This window comes from Physeter macrocephalus, chromosome 18, assembly GCF_002837175.3.
Source record: "Physeter macrocephalus isolate SW-GA chromosome 18, ASM283717v5, whole genome shotgun sequence".
NCBI classification, from domain to species: Eukaryota; Metazoa; Chordata; class Mammalia; order Artiodactyla; family Physeteridae; genus Physeter; species Physeter macrocephalus.
In genome coordinates, this window is record NC_041231.1 from 93303562 (window position 1) to 93324605 (window position 21044).

The following is a 21044-nucleotide window of genomic DNA, read 5'->3' on the forward strand; positions in this document are numbered from 1 at the left end:
CACAGGCTCCGGACGCGCAGGCCCAGCGGCCATGGCTCACGGGCCCAGCCGCTCCGCGGCACGCGGGACCCCCCCAGACCGGGGCGCAAACCCGGCTCCCCTGCATCTGCAGGTGGACGCGCAACCACTGCGCCACCAGGGAAGCCCCCGTTTTATACTCTTAAAAGACTCTTTTGGAGAGCAAAGCTTTTAATTTTGAGGAAGTCCCATATTTTCATTTTTTTAAGTGTGTCATGCTTGTGGTGTTGTGTCTAAGAAATTTCCACCAAGTCCTAGATCTTGAAGATTTGCTCCTATGTTTTCCTTTAAAAGTTTTACAGTTTCACATTTTACATTCAAGTCTATAATCCATTTTAAGTTAATTATTGTATAAGGTGTGACATTTAAATCAAGGTGGATTTTTTGCCTGTGAATATCCAATTTGTTGAAAAAGACTATCCTTTCTCCATTAACTTGCTTTTGCACCTTTGGAAAAATCAGTTGGTAGTATTCGTGGGGGTCTATTTCTGGCTTCTCTGTTTTGTTCTATTGATCTATATATCCATCTTTCCATATACACCACACTGTCTTGACAACTGTGGCTATGTAATAAACCTTGAAATTGGGTAGACTGATTCCTCCGATATCATTCGCTTTGTACGTTTTTTAAAAGCTATTCTAGTTCCATTCCCTTTTCATATACATTTTGGAATAAACCTTGCTGGGGTTTTGATAGGAATTGTGTTAAACTGTATATCAATTTGGGAATAATTGACATCTTTACTATATGGGGTCTCCCAATCTCGGAACACAGTATGTCTCTCCACTTATTTAGACTTTGTTTGATTCCTTTCCTTAGCATTTTGTAGTTTCCCTACTGGTTTGCCTACTTCTTTTCACCTTGTCTTCAGTCATTTTATGCTTATTTTTCACAATGTGTTTTTAGTTGTACTTAGGAGAAAGAAGAGGGAAAAGTACTTCTGGTGCATCTTTCTGAAAAGACCCAATGTTTTCTAAAACCACCATTGGTAATTCTAAAAAAGTACAGCCAGAGTTGAGAACCATTGAGCTATACCTCTTTGTTTTACATTGTAGATTATGAAGGGGGTCTCAGTTTCTATTTCTGTTAGGTTTGTACCATTTTCAAATTATTTTAGTATAAGTGGATTTTCATCTTTCCCAACAGAGAAAATACTTTGAAGGAGGAAATAATACCTTCTTATTCTTTGGAAGGCAGCTGAGCTTGGTGGCATGGACAAGACTTATGGAAGCAGAATATCTATATTTTAATGAGATTTAGGGTAAGGTTCTTAGCTTTTTTAAAGCCAGTAAAATTAATTCATGGTTTTTAAGAGTAAATATATGTAAAAGATGTACCAGAGAGCAAGACTAACAAATGATATGTGTTTAAATATTAGTATTTCTTCCCATTGTCATACTCAATATTAGCACTTATACAGTGATTATTGCAAGCTAAATATTTGGGCTGGGTATTTGAGCCAGAGGGCTTACCCTGGAAGTCTCTTAATCTTAGGCTCAGTAACAGCCAGAAAGGTAGTTATAGGGAAGATATCGTTGTAAATATATTATAAAAATGTGGATTTAAAAAAATTGATCCAATACAGAAAGTATGGTAAGGTAGTGGTTTAAGTCAGTAAGAAAGACTATTGACAGTGCAAAGGAGAGGTAAAAGTGATTGTAATGTGATTGAATAGGGAAGGCAGTAGAGCACAAACAGTAAGTGAAAGGCTGGAAGAAAGTTAGAGGTTAAGGGCCTGGAAATTTCATTAAGTAAAATTCTTCCTACTTTTCTTTACTTTCTCATTTTCTTTTGAGAGTTTCTTCCTTTCTTTTCTTCCTCCCCTGTCCCCCTCCCTCCCTCCTTTCTTTCTTTTTCTTTCCTTCCTTCTTTCTTTCTTTCTTTCTTTCTTTTCTTTCTTTTCTTTCTTTTCTTTCTTTCTTTCCTTTCTCCTTAAATGTTCATGTGATTGATGTGAGGTTCTGCCCTCTTCTTCCATTATGTACTGACCCTGGATAATGTTGTCCAATTCTTTTCTTTCTTTTCTTTCTTTTCTTTCTTTCTTTCCTTTCTCCTTAAATGTTCATGTGATTGATGTGAGGTTCTGCCCTCTTCTTCCATTATGTACTGACCCTGGATAATGTTGTCCAATTCGAAGTGGTATGAAAAAGCTAAAAGATTCCAAATGTATGTCTTTAGCTCAAATCTCTCTCTTAAATCCAGATTCATGCATTGGGTCTCTAATTATCACTGGATATCTCCAATTAGATGTGCTGCTGGCTGTTCAATTTCAACATGCCTAAATTCTCCCTCTGATCTGTGTTCTCTATCTCATTAAACAGCATCTCCATTAATTCTCAAGCCAGAAACTCAGGCATCATCTTTTCAAGCAACAACCAACTATTGATTTTTCCTTTAGGAATCTCTGAAAAATTGTATTGAGTACTGAGGAGAGTAATGTTGGAAGAATGCCAAAATATGTCAACTATGCCAAAATATGAGAAGAAACTGAGAACCTAACCAGTTTCAAAACTAATATTCCCTAGGGCTATCTTTATAACTTATGAGGTACCTGATGGAGTTCTCTTAGCACCATCCTTAGTGTCTAGAGCAGTTATTGCCAGTATTTGAATTTTCAGTTTCTTATTCTTTCTAGAACTTCATATCCTCTTATTATTATCCTTATACAGCAAGGATTTACTGTAAAACACAGGGAATTATACCCAATATCTTGTAATAACCTATAATGGAATATAATCTGTCAAAAAACAAAACAAAACAAAAATGAATCACTATGACTATGCTGCACACCTGAAACTAACCCAATATTGTGAATCCACTGTAACTTAAATTAAAAAAAAAAAGAGAGAGAGAGAGACTCGGACAAGTTAGAATTTTAGTAAATACCAAAAATGCACCTCTAGCACTTATCCCATGGCGCTAGGGTGCTGATGGTACACTGTTATCAGTTGCATGAATCGTCTTGGCAATTGAATGTAAAAATTCAGTATGTGTATTTCCCTTGTAGTGTTTTAAAATGTTTGGTTCTGAAGAACACCTGTTCCTCTCTCTCTGCCTCATTCTGTCTCTCTTTCTCTCTGACTCTCTGTGTTTCTCTTAAACCTAGGCAACAAGAAAGCATTCCCTCTTTTTTGTAACGTAAAAGGTTTTTTTTAATTAATTAATTTATTTTATTTATTTATTTTTTTACTTAAAACGTTTTTAGCAGATCTAATTTATTTGAAAAGTTCTGAATACTGACTCCTGGCAAAATGGAACTCCATAGTCTACTTATTATAGAGGTATTTATATCAAACCTAATTCCTTTATGTCTTCCTTATTAGTATGCTCACATTCACTCACTCTAGGACTGCATCTCCTATAGTCATATAGAGTATATCACAACTGAAGGTTAGTTTTATACTGTAATGAGGAAGCCCTGTCTGTTAGATATGAACTGGGGCTACCAATCTCATAACTGACCACTTGCTAACATTAAACCAATGCTAAGAGTAAAGCAGAATGATAGAAAGGAAATCTAATTTATTGTACATGTTAATGAAAAAAAGATATATCTATGTGTTCATATATGTGTATATGTGTGTATTTTCTTTTCTTCCTCCACCTTGCTCCTTATCCACACATCTCCATGCAGTGTTCCATTCATTTGTCACCAGAACTAGGTCACATTTTTGTCCCTTAGACTTAGTGGGAGACTTCCAAGCCACTGTGCTTGGACTAAGTAGAATGTTGCCCTATAACCATGTATGAAAAAATAAAAGAAAGAACTTTACAATCATTTGAAACAAAGCCAATTATTACTTTTAAAAAGCTACCTGCTTTCAATTAAGCAGGAAATTATCTAAGAAGCCACTTAATTTGCTTTGGTCTGTAGTCCCACAACTGCTTTATGCTGAGTGGAGCATGAAATTAAATATGTAACAACTATCCTAATGGTTATGTCTCAGAATCCAGCATTTTAGAATCTTAGGTACTGTTTGCGTGGTGATAGATACAAAAACATACAAATCAAAGAACAGGACTGCATTGAGTTTGAGAAAAAACACAAAAAAATAGTATTATTGTCCTCTCTGTGTTTTATATATTTATATATGTTATATATATATATTTTTTAACTAAGTTTTAAAAAAATCTATTAATTTGTACATACAGGAAGGGTAGCAGTGCCTGTATGGAAAAATCTCTCTGACTTACAATAAAATGGCACCTTTCTCCCCATGGAAATTCTTATACTAGTTTCTTGGGTCTAAATATAATATAGATTATACAACGATATGTTAGAGGAAAAGGTCATAATGAATTTTCACCATTTGGTGAAGAAATGCTAATACTAATCCCTTGTTCGAGGTATCCATCTTTGTTAAGAGCCAAGACTACATACTGTTTGCAATGGAGAAACTGTTTATGTAGACGTATAAGGGCACTAGTTTATGCAAGAAATGTTAGAAGCTTTACTAAAATGACACTTCAATCAGTACTTAACAATGTTGTAAATGCTAGATGGTTCTCAGAGCCTCTTATTTATTTAAAACATTTTTTACAACTTTAAAACTTTTTATACTAGATAAATCTTTTCAAACACTAATCATATTACAAGTAAACATTTTAAAAATCTCTGAATAAATGCGGATAAAAGCATTTTTGTTCTTTTGTAGGTTGTATCCCAAACCAACCCTTTTCTTTCTTTCTTTCTCTTTTTTAAACTAAGTTAGGCATTCTGGCAGTTTTACCAGGAAATTTTGACAAATAGAAAATTGGACTGGTTATCTTTATCCCCCATGTGTGAAGCAGGACAAGTTTGAGCTGAGATGGCTTGCAAGGTAACAAAGTTACTCTGAAACTCATTTATTCGATGATAAAGATGCCTAATATTCTAGTTTCTATCATTGAATCTCTCCATACTTGATGATATTGTTAAAAACATTTTTCTGTTTTATTAAACTAAATATTATCTATAAAAATTCTCTGAGAAAAAACCATTTATGGGGCTTTGGTATTTTTCTAGAACAAAAAGTTCTGCATTTGTTCTTCAGCTTTTTTTTTTTTTTGATCAGAGAAAGGGCATAGACCTTAATACCAGAATCCTTGCATCAGAATCTTTGCAACCTGGAGAGAACTGCTCAAACTCTCTGAACCAGGTTCCTATAAACTGCAACATTGTTTTATGTGTACAATGGGAATAGTAACTGTCTAACAGAATTGTGAGGATTGCTTGGGATGAGGTAAGAAAAGCACCCCTTAAAGTGACTGACACACAGTAGGGCCTCATTATCAAAATTTAAGTGGCTCCAATTAATTGGTGGATCATCTTAGCTTTTTTTTCTAGCTTCTGTTCTGCTCTGGCAGTTCTTGTGACAAATGCTTCAAGGGGGAGTTATTTCATTTACTCCCTCCAACAGCCTAATGAGCTCAGTCTTATTATTATCCCATTTTACAGCTGAGGAAGTCAGAACACAGACTGATGATAGCTTATGCACCACTTCGGACATACAGAAACAGGTAAAGGTGACATTTGGAGTTCAAGAGGCCGTTTTGCCTGAAACTCAGCCAAAAGTTTTCCCTGCTAGTAGGACCTATGTGCCTTACTATCAGCCTGCAAAACATTCCTCCACTTTGATCATGCGTCTTTTTTTTTTTTTTTTGGCGGTACGCACGTCTCTCACTGTTGTGGCCTCTCCCGTTGAGGAAAACAGGCTCCGGACGCGCAGGCTCAGCGGCCATGGCTCACGGGCCCAGCCGCTCCGCGGCATGTGGGATCTTCCCGGACCGGGGCACGAACCCACGTCCCCTGCATCGGCAGGCGGACTCTCAACCACTGCGCCACCAGGGAAGCCCATGATCATGTGTCTTTTGACATGGAATATTAATGACCGGGTAAAGGATAATGATGGTTCTAACACTACTCTTTTGGGTTTGAAATGGACAGAGTTCAGCATATGGAATTTGTTCCCAGCAAAGCCAAATCTTTGCTACAATGAAAGATATTATAGAACAGTTCAATTGCATTTATTAGACAGCACTGAAATGCAAATGTAAAGATAAAAATAAGTGCCTATCTATAGCTGGGGGTGTGATTTATTTATACACAAGGGGGTTTAATTTTCCAATTAATGAGTGGGGTCTCATGCACATGATACCCATTAGTGCTAATGAATGATGTGTGTGTGGTGTAATAGACTGTTGTGCTAAATGCAATGTGCTCCCTGCCAGGAAGTAGATCTTCCTGTATATTATAATTTGTACATGTGATATCACACCTATGAAGTGAAGAAAATGAATTAATTAAATTCACAAATGTTTGGTAGAGCGACAATTTCAAGAGTTAACTAATTCTTTAAGAAATACTTAGGGAATAATGCTTTACTAGGAAATAGTTGGGCAATATTTTAAAATTCTCAACGTGGAGGAAGGATATTTAATTGAAAGGAGTGAATCTAAAGAGAGGACCTAAAATAATATTCAGAACCCTGCAATTCACAAGTCAAAACTGGTCTAATTTAGATTAGAGTAGAGATGTCATTTGGTCTTAAGGATGTGGGACTAGCCTTTACCTATCCAAATAATCACTCCTGAGAGCCTGATATTTCTTTTCATGGGAAGTTGCATGGAAAATAGAGCTAGAAAATGAAAATGTATTTGGTTTCAGGGAGCAGTAACCAATGCTCAGCTGGTAAAATGTACCAGATTTTCAAAATAAATGACCCAAATCTTAGGGTTTTGTCCATCTACATGACATGCCTTCTGACTGAGGGTAACAGGGAACCAAAAACTTTTCTCTCTAGCCATTCCCAGTGTCCTATGGCTGCCATGCCACAAAGAAAAGAGAAAAAAAGAGAAACAAATGAGAACAGCAGCACCAAGCTATGTTCTTTTTTTTTTTTTTTTTTTTTTTTTTTTTTGTGGTATGCGGGCCTCCCTCTGTTGTGGCCTCTCCCGTTGCGGAGCACAGGCTCCGGACGCGCAGGCTCAGCGGCCATGGCTCACGGGCCCGGCCGCTCCGTGGCATGTGGGATCCTCCCGGACCGGGGCGCGAACCCGGTTCCCCTGCATCGGCGGGCGGACGTGCAACCACTGCGCCACCAGGGGAGCCCGCAAGCTATGTTCTTGTGTGATTTCTGTATAAGTTTTCTTTCTCTCTTTACTTCCTATTGGACACACACACACTCACACTCGCACACACACTCACATACTCCTTTTCTCCAACTTAGCAGGTACGAAGGGTAATCAGCATGTGTGTATGCTTGTTGAACACATATCAGAAAGCAAACTCAACTTGAAGGGAAGGAAAGGAGAAAATACAACTACTTAAGCTCTACATTTCTAGAAGAAAATTAAAATTACAATTCTGGTGCCACCTTCTCAATTTTATTTGAATTTACTCCTTGCCTGTGTTAGAATGCTGGCCTTTTCGTACTTAGCAAAGTCTAAGCACGCAGTGAATGAGCAAAAAATGATCATGAAAGGGACTTCTCTTGGGAAGTCACCAAAACAAAACATTATTGTAGAAATACTAGAATGATAATCAGCACATTTTTCTTATCTAACATTCTATGGTTAGAGAAACCCAGATTCAGCTCTCTGGTTTGCTACATTATGCTCTATTATGACTCAGTTTCTTATTTGTTAAACGGGTATAGGAATATGTCTTTGCAATTAACAGGAATGTTATATAAGGTGAATGAGATATAATGTTTAAAACACAATACATTTTTTTAAACAAAGAAAAGTGTTATGAAATATCATTCATCGACACTGTTAAAATGATGGTACAAACCATAAGAAGAATATCTTGTTCATAAGGCCCTATGAGGTAATGTTCTAGAGCACTTAGCTAATTTTCTAATCATATTGGCTGTTAGGAGCCTAGCATAGTCAGTGCTCAAAAGTATATCTTGAATGAGTGGAAGAACTAATGAATAAAATAGTGACTATTTCAATTTTCACTTAGGGATTAAATAATTAAAGGCCATGGAAAAGGGGTGGCAAATATGTAGTATGTGTATCACTTGTCCAATCTCCTTTACTAATTTTATTGCAGCTACCGAAGGTAACTTTAGAATCTTTCTCAATACAGGACCCCAAGATATCCCTATCAATCAACTGGAGTTCATTTGAAAGAAAGTGTATTTGCAATCCTGAAATATTTAGAGAGATTAATAAGCAAAAGGGCAGGGTTAATAACGGGCATGACACTTACCTGGGGTCTATTAACCCTGGATGATCATGAGTATTTATGTTCAAACATACCAGGGCACAGAAAAGTCAAAAGAAACAAATTTTTCGCAAAAGAGATGTCACTTTTTTGATGGAATATGATCATGTGTAATCTAGTGTGTGACAAGTAGAGAAAGTATGTTGATATGAAGATGATTAAACATAGAAATTGTCTGTAATTTACTAAGCAATATTATTGTTGTTGTTATTGTTAGTAGAAAGGGAGGGAATGAGGAAAGAAGGAAAAGAAATTTCTCACTTTTTCTGGCAGTGTGTGAGTTCAAAGCAAGGATAGGCTTAAAATGAAACTTTTTTGATTTCAAAGTATTCAGTTAGGTTTATTTATTTATCTACCAAAAATCTGGGTTTATATATAATTTGTGAGTACTGTGTGTATACCCAAAGTAAAGATGTGCAGTTGGTATGGGACATACAAAGATGGATAAGATTGGGTCCCTGTCCTCAAGGGACCCCAAGTTTAGTGAGGAAAGTGTAAGGTAAACAAATAATCACAGTTTACTAGATGTGCTATGGGCATCTAGTCCAGGTACGTAGTGAATGTATCAGCTGCTGGACTATAATGCCTCTCTCTCCTGCACACCAGTAGGGACTGCTTCATGTTAAAATATACATTTTAATGAAAAAAATCTATTTGCTATTCAGTTGTTTAAAAAGATTGTACCAGTCATATTGCTTTATATGTACAATGCACAAGAAATTTTTTTTGTAGAATTTATGCCTGAAATTAATTCACACCGTGCATTGTCAGCAGTTCATTTAACCATAAATATTTCAATGCTATAATGATGGCTTAAGAAAAAAAACAAACAGGTTTTAAGCTTGTTTCAAAACTAAACCAAAGTTTCATTCACTCCCTCAACATGTAATTACTGAGTACTTGCTGTGGCCCAAACACTGTTAGATTCTTTGATGGATGTATTTATAGTCTAGTAGATGAAATAAAATCTGTACCTGGCAACATTACTGCAGGGAAGAAAGTAGGACGTACCATAAAGAACTCACAAATTGTTAGAGATTGTTTTTTCCTCCCCAAATTCATATGTTGAAAACCTAATTACCTAAGCGATAGTACAGGAGGTGGGGACTTTGGGAGATGATTAGGTCAAGAGGGTGGAGCTTCCTGAATGGGATTAATGCCCTTATACAGGAAGCCCCAGAGAGCTCCCTCACCCCTCCCACCAAGTAAGGACACAGCAAGAAGTCAGCAACCTGCAACTCAGAAGAGGGTCTTCACCTGAACCCGACCATGTGAGCACCCTGATCTTGGACTTCCAGCTTCCAGAAGAGTGAGAAATACATTTCTGTTGTATATAAACCACGCAGTCTGTGGCATTTTTCTTATAGCAGCCCAAATGTCTACGACACAAATAAATACTATTAAAGTTAAAGGTAGGGGAGATTTCTTCTAGCCTTGTGGAACTAGGGTGTGTATTAGAGATAGTTTATAATAATAGCACATAGGTTAGGGCTTTAAGTAAAGTACATACAATCCGTCTATTTATCCACACACACACAAAATATTTTTTAATAGAAGTGTAGTATACACGCAGAACTGTAGTGTATGGCTTGAAATATTTTCACAAAGCATACACAACCCTATAATCAGCATTCAGATCAGAAACTAGACCATTATCATCTGGTGTATGATACATCCTGAGGGGCTGTTTTTGTTTTTTTTTTTAAATAAAGCATGAGGTAGGAGTTGATTTTCTTTTTTTTCTGCATATGGTGAGTCAATAATTTCAGTACCATTTGTTGAAAATATTTTCCTTTTTCCATTGAATTCTCTTGGCATATTTGCCAAAATCAATTGACTATATAGGTGTGGGTCTGTTTCTACATTCTCTTGTGTTCTTAATGGTGCCCTTTGATGAACAGAAATTCTTAAATTTAATATATATATCTCTATACAAATGTAAAAATATACATACTTTTACAGTTAGTGCTTATTGTGTCCTACTCCAAGGTCATGAAGATATTCTCATGTGTTTTCTTCTAAAAGCTTTATTGTTTTACCTTTCACGTTTAGATCTACAGTCCCTCTGGGACAGATTTTTGTGTGTGTGTAATATGAGGTAAGAATAAAGATTTACTTTTTTCCATGGCTATCCAATTGACCCAGAACCATTTGTAGAAAATTCTATCATTTCCCCAGTGCATTGCAGTGAGTGGCCCCTTTGTCCTAAATCAAGTGACCTCATATGTATGTTTCAGTTTCTGAATTCTGTTCTCTTGATATTTATGGCAATCTATACTGTCTTAATATATCCTTATAATAAGTTTTGATATCTAGAATGTAAATTACCCAGCTTTTTGTTGTGGTTCAGGATTGTTTTCGTGATTTTTGCCTTTTTGCCAAAGTTCATTTGTCAATTTATTTATATATATATATAAATTGATCCATATATATATATATATATATATATATATATATATATATGGGTCTGCTAGGGATTTAAGTAGGATTGTATTCACCTATCACTAAATTTGGGGAGTATTGTTAGCATTACAATATTGAGCCTTTCAATTTACGAACATGGTATAACTTTCCATTCATTTACATCTTTTAACATAGTTCTCCTAGTAATTCTGTAGTTTTCAATGCAGAGGTCTTGTAAATTTTGTGTTTTTTTAGGTTTATACCTAGGTACTGGATTTTTTAAACATTTGTGATAATGTTTTCATGTGTCAACTTGACTAGAGTCCACTAGACTAGTCCTTCCTACACTGGACTAGTGATTCAATCAGACACCAATGCTGTGAAGGTATTTCGTGTATGTAATTAGTCATTGTAATCGCTGGACCTTGAGTGAGGGAGATTGCGTGGATAATCTGGGTGGGCCTGACTATATCAGTTGAAAGGACTTAAAGTCAGGACTGACTGAGGTTTCCCTTTCAGAGAGAAGAAATTCGGCTCCTGGAGGACAGCGTTGGCTTTGTGCCCATGGAATTTCATTCTATTCATGATGCTTCCATCCTGATGGCCTGGCCTATGGATTTCTGGCTTGCTGATTTAGCCCTCACAAATGTAAATCAATTTTCTTTAATAAATTATCTATCTATCTATCTATCTATATCTATAATCTACCTATCTGCTTATCTATCATCTATCTCCCACTGGTTCTTCTTCTCTAATTCAACACTGACTGATACAGATTTTGATACTAGAAGTGGTTCCAGAAGAACAGGAGCTTAAGGATGAGTTCTCTGAATTGGTACGAGGCAGTCCATGGAATGATATAGCAAAAGAATTACTCAAATTATTGCCATTGTATGTCCCTGATCATATACCACTACCTCAGAAAAAGTAAAATACTTTACTCAAGGCCACTAGATACTGGGGAGTAGAGGGGCTCTAAGACCAAGGTCTTAACAGCTATGCTATGCTGCCTCCCCGTAAAACACTGGGATTTAATTCGATATAAATCAAAGCTTTAATATTCATACTCTGTATGATGCTAAATGTCTAAGCATCTTTTAAATGACTTTCTCCCCATTTTTGTGTTGTTGGGAAGAATATACGGTTTGGGGGATGTTGGATATGAGGAAAAATGGAGTGGGATGGTCCAGCATTTTCTGATAAGGTTTGGAATATTTTGTTCTAGTCAAATCCTCATCTACTCATTTCTCAGTGGTTCAATTTCATTCTTCTGATGTCGAAGACCATATTACTTTGCTCATATTCAGAAGCCAAAGAGATTTAAAAGCCAAAGAGAATGCATTTAAAAACAATTTGCTTGTTGTTTACAGCCGCCTAGTATTTATGAGTCTTTTCTCCTTGGAAGTGATGATGAGCTCTGGTGGCTCTAATGGACTTGATTTCCTTGGTCAGCACGGGCGGAACATTTTCGCACAGAGGTTTGCAGGCATAATACCTGCTGCATTTTAATGTTTACAGAGATTGAAGGAATGTGTGAGCTGAATGCACCCTTGGCGAACCTTCAGTCCTAATCTCTAAGGGAACCAGGAACTGAATGACGTCTCTGCCACCTCTGAGCAGACACATCCAGAGCAGACCTGGGAGGGATCAGGGCCAGACAAGCTGAGCACAGAGCTTGGTCCTCTGGAGAAATGTTTGGTCTTTCTATTCCTAAAGTATGGGGTTTAATGGAGTATGGAGAATCCGTTAGGAAAAAAACAGCCTAAAGAAAAAAGAGGGAGCAAGGAATGGCAAAACTGGGTTCCACACTCCAACCAAATTTAAAGAAAAAAATGTATGGGAGTAGAGAAAACACAAACCCAAAGATGCAGTCAGGAGGGACCAGGGAGAGAGACAGCAGTGCCCATTCTACTTTTTGATATTGCAACAGAAACATTTCTGGCTCTTTCTGTATGCCTCAGTTATAATAAACTTGAGGTATTCTCTTGGGAGAAACATTTAATTAATTAAGGTACATTTTTTTGCTGATCTAGGAATTTGCAGAAGGCTGTGAGAGTATTTGTATTTTCATATCTCCCACAAATCTAGTGAGATGGAGTTGTCTTTCCCATTTTCCAGACAAGCTGAGTCCAGTGACTTGTCTAAGAGCCTCAAGTAGCCGAGAGAAACATCTTTTGGCTATTTCTCAAGTAGGGACTTGAGGAAATCATGAGCACTTATATTTCCAAAATACAGTTTTGTGCATCTTTTCATTTTTCTGATTATCAAATAGTATTTTGAGGTAGGCAAGGCAAGGGTTATGGTGGAAAATGTGCCTGGCTGAAGAAACCAAGGCTCAGAGAGTTGGAAGACACCAATTTTTAACCTTGGAAGCCAGAGACCTTGGGCCACATCCATCCCACTCCCCACGCAGCACAGAACTACTTAAACACTGGGACTTTCACCTCTTTGCCTTTACCAGCCCCTCTCCCTGAAATATCCACCTTTAACTCCAACTCCTGAGCTAGATGTGGCTTCACCAGGAGCCTGGAGGGGATCCTCCACCCTATAACCATCAGGCTTTTGGGAGAAGGCTCAAGGCTCAAGGTCACGGCAGCTGGAGCTGAACCCGGGCTGGTCCCTGTGTGGCTCACGTCCACCTGGAGCTGCTGGAAGAGGAGCCTGCAGGACACCCACCAACTCAGAAAAAGTGACTCTCCTTCCAGGGGGCAGGGGAAAAAAACTGTTTTGTGAATAGTAATGTAAGAACAAATCTGACTCCATATTGGATCTATTTCTTTTCCTTTAACCTTTTGTGCTTTGTCGTTCAGGCTTGGGCATGTTGGCTCTGCACCTTTTGTAAAAGAATGTTGCCTATAGCCTGAAATATATGGGATAGCCTATTCTCAGGGCTCTGACCTTTAAGAGTCCATTCATACGGAGATAAAAAGCACCGGAACAGAGAATAACATTTGTCTTGTTGGAGGTTTACAGGAACATCGTGGCCTGACCTAGGTGGACAGCTGCAAGATCAAAGGATTCTGACACCAAGAAATTTGCAACAACTAACCACGCCCTCCCTCACCTTGCCTTTAAAAATGCTTTGCTGAAATCCTTTAGAGAGTTGGGGTGTTCTGGGCAGGAGCCACTTTTCTCCTTGCATGGCCCTGCAGTAAACCTTTCTCTGCTGTTTGGCCTCCCTGTGCCTCATCGGGCACATGAACTTGCGTTCAGTAACAGTAAGCCCTTAATAGGCTTACCGTGTCCTACAGATTCACCAGGTGAAAGTAATCCAGCCGTACTTGCCTTTGAGAGGTCCTCTGTTTTCTTCCTTAACAGAACCATCTGCTGACCAGTCTGAGGTTAAATGAAACATCCGCTTTGCTTTCCTCTACCAATGGGCTACAGAGAGGTAATAATAATAGTTGTCATTGATTGAGTGCTTCCTAGGCTAGGAAGTGATTTACTTATATTGCTTCATTAAGACCTTTGAGGTTATTTCAAAATTACAGAAGGGGAAAACGAGACTAGGCAAGGTAAATGGAGGTGCCTGAAGTTATCTACTTAGTAATGAGCCAGAGCAGGGCCTGGGCATGCCACGTAGAAGTCTGATGCTTCTTAATTCCACTTACTTTGAGCCAGGGCAGGAAAGGAAGGTCATTTAATACGGTACTTGGAAACTGGTTTTGCCCCACTAAAGGCACGGCGATTGAACTTTCTCAGGGAACAAGCCCGGTCCTGCTTGCCTTCTATTAATTACCTGTGCAGACAGCCTTGCACTTTAATATTGCCTCACACCTGAGACTCTCCCAAGGTTATTAGACTGCATCCTAAGGTGAGGAAAATTCTTTCTGAGCATTAGTGCTTAAAGGTCTTCAGCTCAAAGCAACTGAACCACTTACAGTGTTCTGTTCTGGGCCCCAGGAAAATAAAGATAAATTAGAACTGTCCCTTATTCTCCAGGAGCTTTTAGATTTGGAGGAACCACCACCTTCAAATGAAGCAAATAGACATCCTAGATAGACACTAATATGTGACAATAAATAGAATAAGTAATGCAAATAATAGAGAATTGTAAATAATGGGACAAAATGTACTGTATAATGTAGAGCAATGATCAGTAGAAAAATGTCAGGTAGGATTAGAATAGTACCAAGGAATATTTGGTAAGTGTATTTCCACTGATATTAATGGTAACTTTGTCTGAAAGAGATAATTTGCTCCACAAGAGGCACATTAAAAAAGTGTTCACATTGTCACTTAATTTAAATATTTTCGATAATGGATTTAGGAAGAGGTGGTCAAGAAAAGCCAATCATACAATTTAATGTTTCTGGGTAAAGTCAGATATAAAGTATTGTTTCTGAGTCTAAGTACTTAATAAATGAATACGAAACATTAATTCTTAGGATAGTTATTGGTATGAACTAGGAATTCACCAAATGTTCGATATTATTGCTATTATCTCTTCGATGAAGCAATGGCTTGTGTTTTAGTTAGTGGTTCAAATGAATGTTATATAATGTATAACGTTTGGTGGCTGAGTTTGATTTCACACAGGATATTTTTAATTGCAAAAAATTTTTACTTTTTCCATTTTATATTTTTGTCAGCAAAAGTAGAGTATTTTGGGAGAAATGCATAGCTTTGTAGCTCGGCTCAATAACTATACTCCCTCAGGTATTTACTGGTAGTTACTTCACAAATCCATACAGTTTTAAAAGAACAGATATCCTTTTAAGTAATTCAAAAATGTTTTCTAGGTACTTGTTTATATTCAAAGTCTGTTATCTTGCATGAACATTCCCCAAAACATGCACCAGGCATTTTTCGAGTTGTCAATATGAAATGTACTTAAAATTTCCCACAGCATCAGTTTTCTTTGTAAGTTTTTCAACACATTTCTTATGCTTTGATAACAGATAATGTCTTGTTCTGCAATTACTTTTAAGAAAATGACTTCTATAGTTTTGTACCTTTAACTCATATTAAAACTACGCTAATAAGCTGGTTGTCACAGGGAACTATCCTTGTGTCAAACTGAATGTAGCATTTGAGGAAGCCAATTACAATGAGAAAGGTTCCATACCTGAGCAATACGGATATTCAGCTGTGGAATTACCTGCCCAGGTAGTATTCCCAGCCATTGTTTGTCTTGATGAAATGATTTGCATTTTGTGGAAGCTGAGCTATTCGGACCATTACTTGCACGGTGAGGAAACATTTTTTTTTACGCGCAGGCTCAGCGGCCATGGCTCACGGGCCCAGCCGCTCCGCGACATGTGGGATCTTCCCGGACCGGGGCACGAACCCGTGTCCCCTGCATCAGCAGGCGGACTCTCAACCACTGCGCCACCAGGGAAACCCTGGAAACATTTTTGAAAAGTTCTTCAATAATAAGAAAGACATGAACTAAACAGGTAGATGTAATAGAGTGGAACAAATTACCTATCATGATAAATTTGCTAGCAGTCCCTTCCTTGGGAAGGTATTTGTATGTGTTATTTGCATTCCTTTCTGTACACTTAAAGGCCATATTATGAAAGTAGTACATTCTCATACAAATTTGGAAATTGTTGAAAATAATTTAAAAAGAATCACCAACCTATTCATGGACAATCCCTGTCAACATTTTTATGTATGTCTTTTGATTTCCTGTGCATATTAAAAAGTCATTGCGGTATGTATGTATTGTTTTTCATCCTTTTGTCTGGCTTTTCTAGAATTTCATCTAAAGGGAATATGTAGTCTTTTGTGTCTGGCTTCTCTCACTTAACATAAGCCTCTTGAGAACATCTATGCTATTGCTGAACAATATTTCATTGTAAGGATATACCACTAATAGTTTATCCCTTCATCAGTTGATGGGTATTTGAGTTCTTTCCAGTTTTCAACAATTATTAATGTGAGTAAAGCAGCTCTGAACTTGAGTACAACTCTTTGTACGTTCACATTTTCATTTCTCTTGGGTAAGTACTTAGGAGTGGAATTGCCGGGCCACGTTGTATGTGTGTATCTGAATTGATAAAAAAACTGCCAATTTATTTTCCAAGTGGCAGTTCTATTCTGCATCCCCACAAGCCATGCGTAAGAATCTAGTTGCTCGACATCTTCACCAACACTTGGCATCTTCTGTTTTTAGAAATCTTTCTTTCTTTCAGCCATTCTAGTGGGTATCTAGTGGTTTTAATGAACATTTTTCTAATGACTATTGATGTTGAAAAGTTTCATGTGCTTATTTGTCTTCCTTGTGTCTTCTTTAATATCTTTTGCCTTTTTTATTGGATCGTTTGCTTTTCTTATGGAGTTATAAGAATTTTTAATATAGTCTGAATACAAGTCCTTTATCAGATATATGTTCTGCAAATATTTTCTCACAATCTGTAGCCAACCTTTTCATTTTCTTAGCAGTACCTTTTGAACAGCAAATTTAGCAAATATTTTCGGTTTTGATGAAGTCTGTTCTATCAAGTTTTTCTTTTTTCAGTCCCAGTTTAAAAGTATTTGCCTAACCTAAAGTCAGTAAGATTTTCTTCTAGAAGTTGGATAATTTTAGGTTTTATATTTGAATGTATAATCCATTTTTGAAATAATTTTTAGATGTGACGTGAGTCAAGTTTTACCTTTTTGCATATGGATATCCAATTTTTTCTTACACCAGTCTTGACAAACAAACAAAAAAACCAAATGGCTATAGATATGTGAGTCTCTTTGTTAATTCTTTATTGCATCCGTTTAATTTTCTATGTTGACACCATAGTACACTTTCATACTTATTGTAGCTTTTTAATAAGTCTTGAAATCAGGCCATGTTAGTCCTCTAAATTTGTTGTTTTTCCAACATTGTTTTGGTTATTCTAGGTCCGTTGTATTTATGCATGAACTTTAGAACCAGTTTTTGAATTTTGTCAAAAAAGGATTTTTATCCAGAATATAAGAGGAACTCTCCAATATGAATATGTTTTTGACCTGGAGTGGGGCTGGAGCACCTCTCTTTCAAGCTTATCCTCTATTCCTTTAGCACTTCTGTCCAATGCAACTCTAGGTTGTTTGTACAAAGATGCTCATTATGTTAGAAGTCCTAGCCTATTTCAGATAGTTCTTAAAACATTTAGAAATGTGAGTACACTTTTGATGCTGAGTCCTAGATCCTGAAAGTAATGGGGCATGTCAGGCCATAAGGCAATCAGGATCCCAGTGTGTCACATTAAAAATAAGATGGGTCTTTTTGAGCAGATGCCAGATCTAGATTCTGCTAATCATTGCTGCAACCAGAAGTCAAAGGATTCTTTCTTGCACAGGATGTACAAAGAACTGCAGTTCTTGTAGCCACAATGTGGATATACCCAGCGCGCTCATTATCAGCCTTGAGAATATAGAACAGTGTTACAATGTCCTGGCCTTCATGGCGGCAGCTGTGCGTATGGTCCTCTCTAAACTGAACCTTTGTTCCTCATTATAGTTATATTGTTCCAGAACTTGGATCCATTTTTTAAGCCATCTTTTTTTAGTGCTTCTCTCTTGTTGGATTCTTTTCCTGCAGATAGAAGCTACCATTTTTTTTTAGATTTTATGCCGTGCTCTGTTTAGAATGCGTATTTTCAGGCATATATCATATTTGTTGATCAGACCTTGACAATTACAAGGCATTTAAATGATTAGATTCTGATTATCAAAATTCAAGCCCTTGAAATAGGACGCCTGAGCTAATGCATTCCACATTCCAGCATCTCATTTGCCGATCAATGTATTCATCAGAATCAGTGATGAGAGCATATTATATACTTGTCAAAGTAAACTTATTAAAAATACATTAGTTCTAAATAAAATCTTGTATTGATTTGTCATTTGTTTTATTAATAGAAAACTTTACACCTGCTCTCAAATCCTCAAATCAAAAGATATCTGTTTCTCAAATAGATTGAAGTTCAATGATGAGTACAATTCCTCTGTGTGTGGGGGAGAGAGGATACTAGCTCATCAGCATGCACCACTGGCATGCCTTACATTCAGAAAAACAAAGATGAGAGCAGCTATGGAAAGCAATTGATATTCCTGCACAGGTTGGAGTTGATATGCAAATGGATAAACACAATGTTACCGTTCTCAGGAAGCTATATGGAATCACACCAGCAGAGGTTTGATACTGTATTTCCTTCTGTTTTAGCTCCGTTGTCATTTCAGAACCTGTGAAACTAAGAATCTCTAAGAGATGTATTAAGGGATTCCAGCCCCCAGCAGAGAACTGTGTAACAATTAGCAACCACAGAAAGAGTAAACAATAAAGCATGTAACAATACAAGGAGGGTATTACAAAATGGATTTACAAATGCTGAGTGGTATTAGTTTAGTATGACTTTGTTACTCACTATTATTAACATAGTGCTTACCGACCTTTTAAGATAATGTATAAAATGAACTGGTCTAGAGCTAATTAGGTAATAGTTTCTATTTTTAATTAAGCTCTGTCTTACTATCTCTGCAGGGGTCTAATACCCTGGAATCCATTTTTGGGGGGAGGAGGGGTTAAGGCTACTTCTAAGGGGGCCTCGTTAAAATTTAAGTACAGAAAAATCCCTACTTTTTGTAGCTCTACTTTTTGGCAGATCTCTGCACTGGATCTTAGAATAGCTGAAGGACGATCAGGAGTGAGTAAACTTAGGTTCAAGATCTTCCTTTTATCAATACTAACAGGCCTATCAGATCTCGTCTCCTCTCCTGATGAGTGGTCATCCTTCCTTCCGTCAGAGCTTCACCACCTGTGCTTCAGGGAGAGGCAATCAGCCTCCCTGTCTTTAGGACCAGTCCCAACTTTAGAAAGGCAGGGTCCCATTATTTTAGAGCTAACAAACCTAACAGTTACACTTGCTGTTAGCCTCACTCTGACCCGGAATCCAGCTGTGGCAATGGATATCTGGTTAGCTTTGGCTGCCCAAGTCCCACCTCGCTAGTGAGCCCTATTATCCCAGACTCTAAAGAGATGGGTCCTGGTAGCTCTACCATCCAGAGGCAGAACACTATCATATGGAAAGGCTGGCATAAGATAGAGCAAGAGAAGGACACAGTCGTTCCCCTGCATTTCTCCTGGGCCCTTATCCGTGGGCATCGTGTGTCCAAAATGTCTTCAACCCCAGGGAATGTATATGATTCCAGGTCCTGACTTCCAGTTGGAGTGCTCATTTTGTAGGTAATCTAACCTGCTCATCTAACTAAAGATAAAGCACGTACCAGAGTCTGGCTTTCTATCTAGTGCTCATTCTGGTAGGTTATATTGTACGGCTATTGGAACAAAAACTCATATAGGACTTTACTCTAGTCCCCGTGTATCTGCCTTGGTGCTTTTTGTCTTACTCTGTTGAACCTGATGATGCAGCAAAATGAAGTTTGGTTTACTTACCTCAGGAAATAAATGGTGGTAATTGGATGGTTAGTGATGGTCTGTTCACTAGGTAAGACACGTCAACCAGGAATGATTCATTTAATGAGATTGATCTCAGTTTAGGAAATAGTGCCCCAGGCCTCTGCCATGATCTTAAATTAGCCATGGCAGTGTCAAAATTCACAAGGTTGCAGAGCCTTTTCAAAGGAAGAAAGCTGACAGTGGTGGAGGAGTGAGAGGAAGCTTGCTTGGTGAGTCTTTCCTTTTATTAGGAAAGAAAAATCTTTAAGTTAAGTAGCTTGTCCAATTCCTTTGTGTTTGTGTATGTGAGAAGCTCTTGCAGATGTTCTCTTAAGCTCAGTGGCCTGATCAGGACCTCATGGGCACCAGTCACATGGCCAACCTTAGCTTAAAGGAGGCTAGGAAGCCAGTATCCTGATTTCTGTCTTTATAGTGGGAGGAAAGCAAGACAAGAGAAAGGGGATTTGGGAACGAACGGTTGTTGTGTCTGCCCCAAGTGATCTTCTCATTTCTCTGTTTATTCAACATTCAAGACAGGCCCACTGAACTTTTAGCTCTTAATCATTAGTCCTTCATAGTTTTGCTCCCTTATGCTCTTGGCTGCATTTTTCTGTGCATGCGTTTTTTTCCTTAGTATTTCTCCATCACTGATGGGATAAAGTCCCAGTTCCAGATCATAGCATCTGAGACCCTTTGTGCATGGCCCCTACCCCCCACTCCAGCTACCTCAACTTTTGTTTCCTTAAAGATGCTGCTATTCCATCATGTGGATTCTCTTACTGTTTTCTAAAAGTGGCATTCTGTCTTCAGGCCCATCTTGCCTCCAATACATAACATTTACCCATTATTCAAGATCATCTCAATCAATATTTCTTCTGGGAAGCTTTCCAAAGGCCATCCTTCTGATTAGTACTGACCATGCTGTGTCATAATGGTTTTTTCACATTCTTACACTCAAGGATTTCTTGGTCTAGTGGGACAAAGGGCGTTGGGAACAGTGCCTGGCACATTTTTTACTGGGTAAGCATGTA

General features: G+C 37.8%; 1 long non-coding RNA gene across 1 annotated transcript in view; it reads left to right on the forward strand.

Moving 5' to 3' along the window:
• The window catches only part of LOC129391521 (uncharacterized), a 34208-nt gene extending 20182 nt beyond the window's left edge, over window positions 1-14026 (forward strand). The window contains exons 2-3 of the long non-coding RNA XR_008615778.1: window positions 11154-11282; window positions 13953-14026. This is a non-coding gene — a long non-coding RNA (uncharacterized lncRNA). The remainder of the gene's footprint in view (window positions 1-11153; window positions 11283-13952) is intronic.
• Window positions 14027-21044: the final 7018 nt, after the last annotated feature.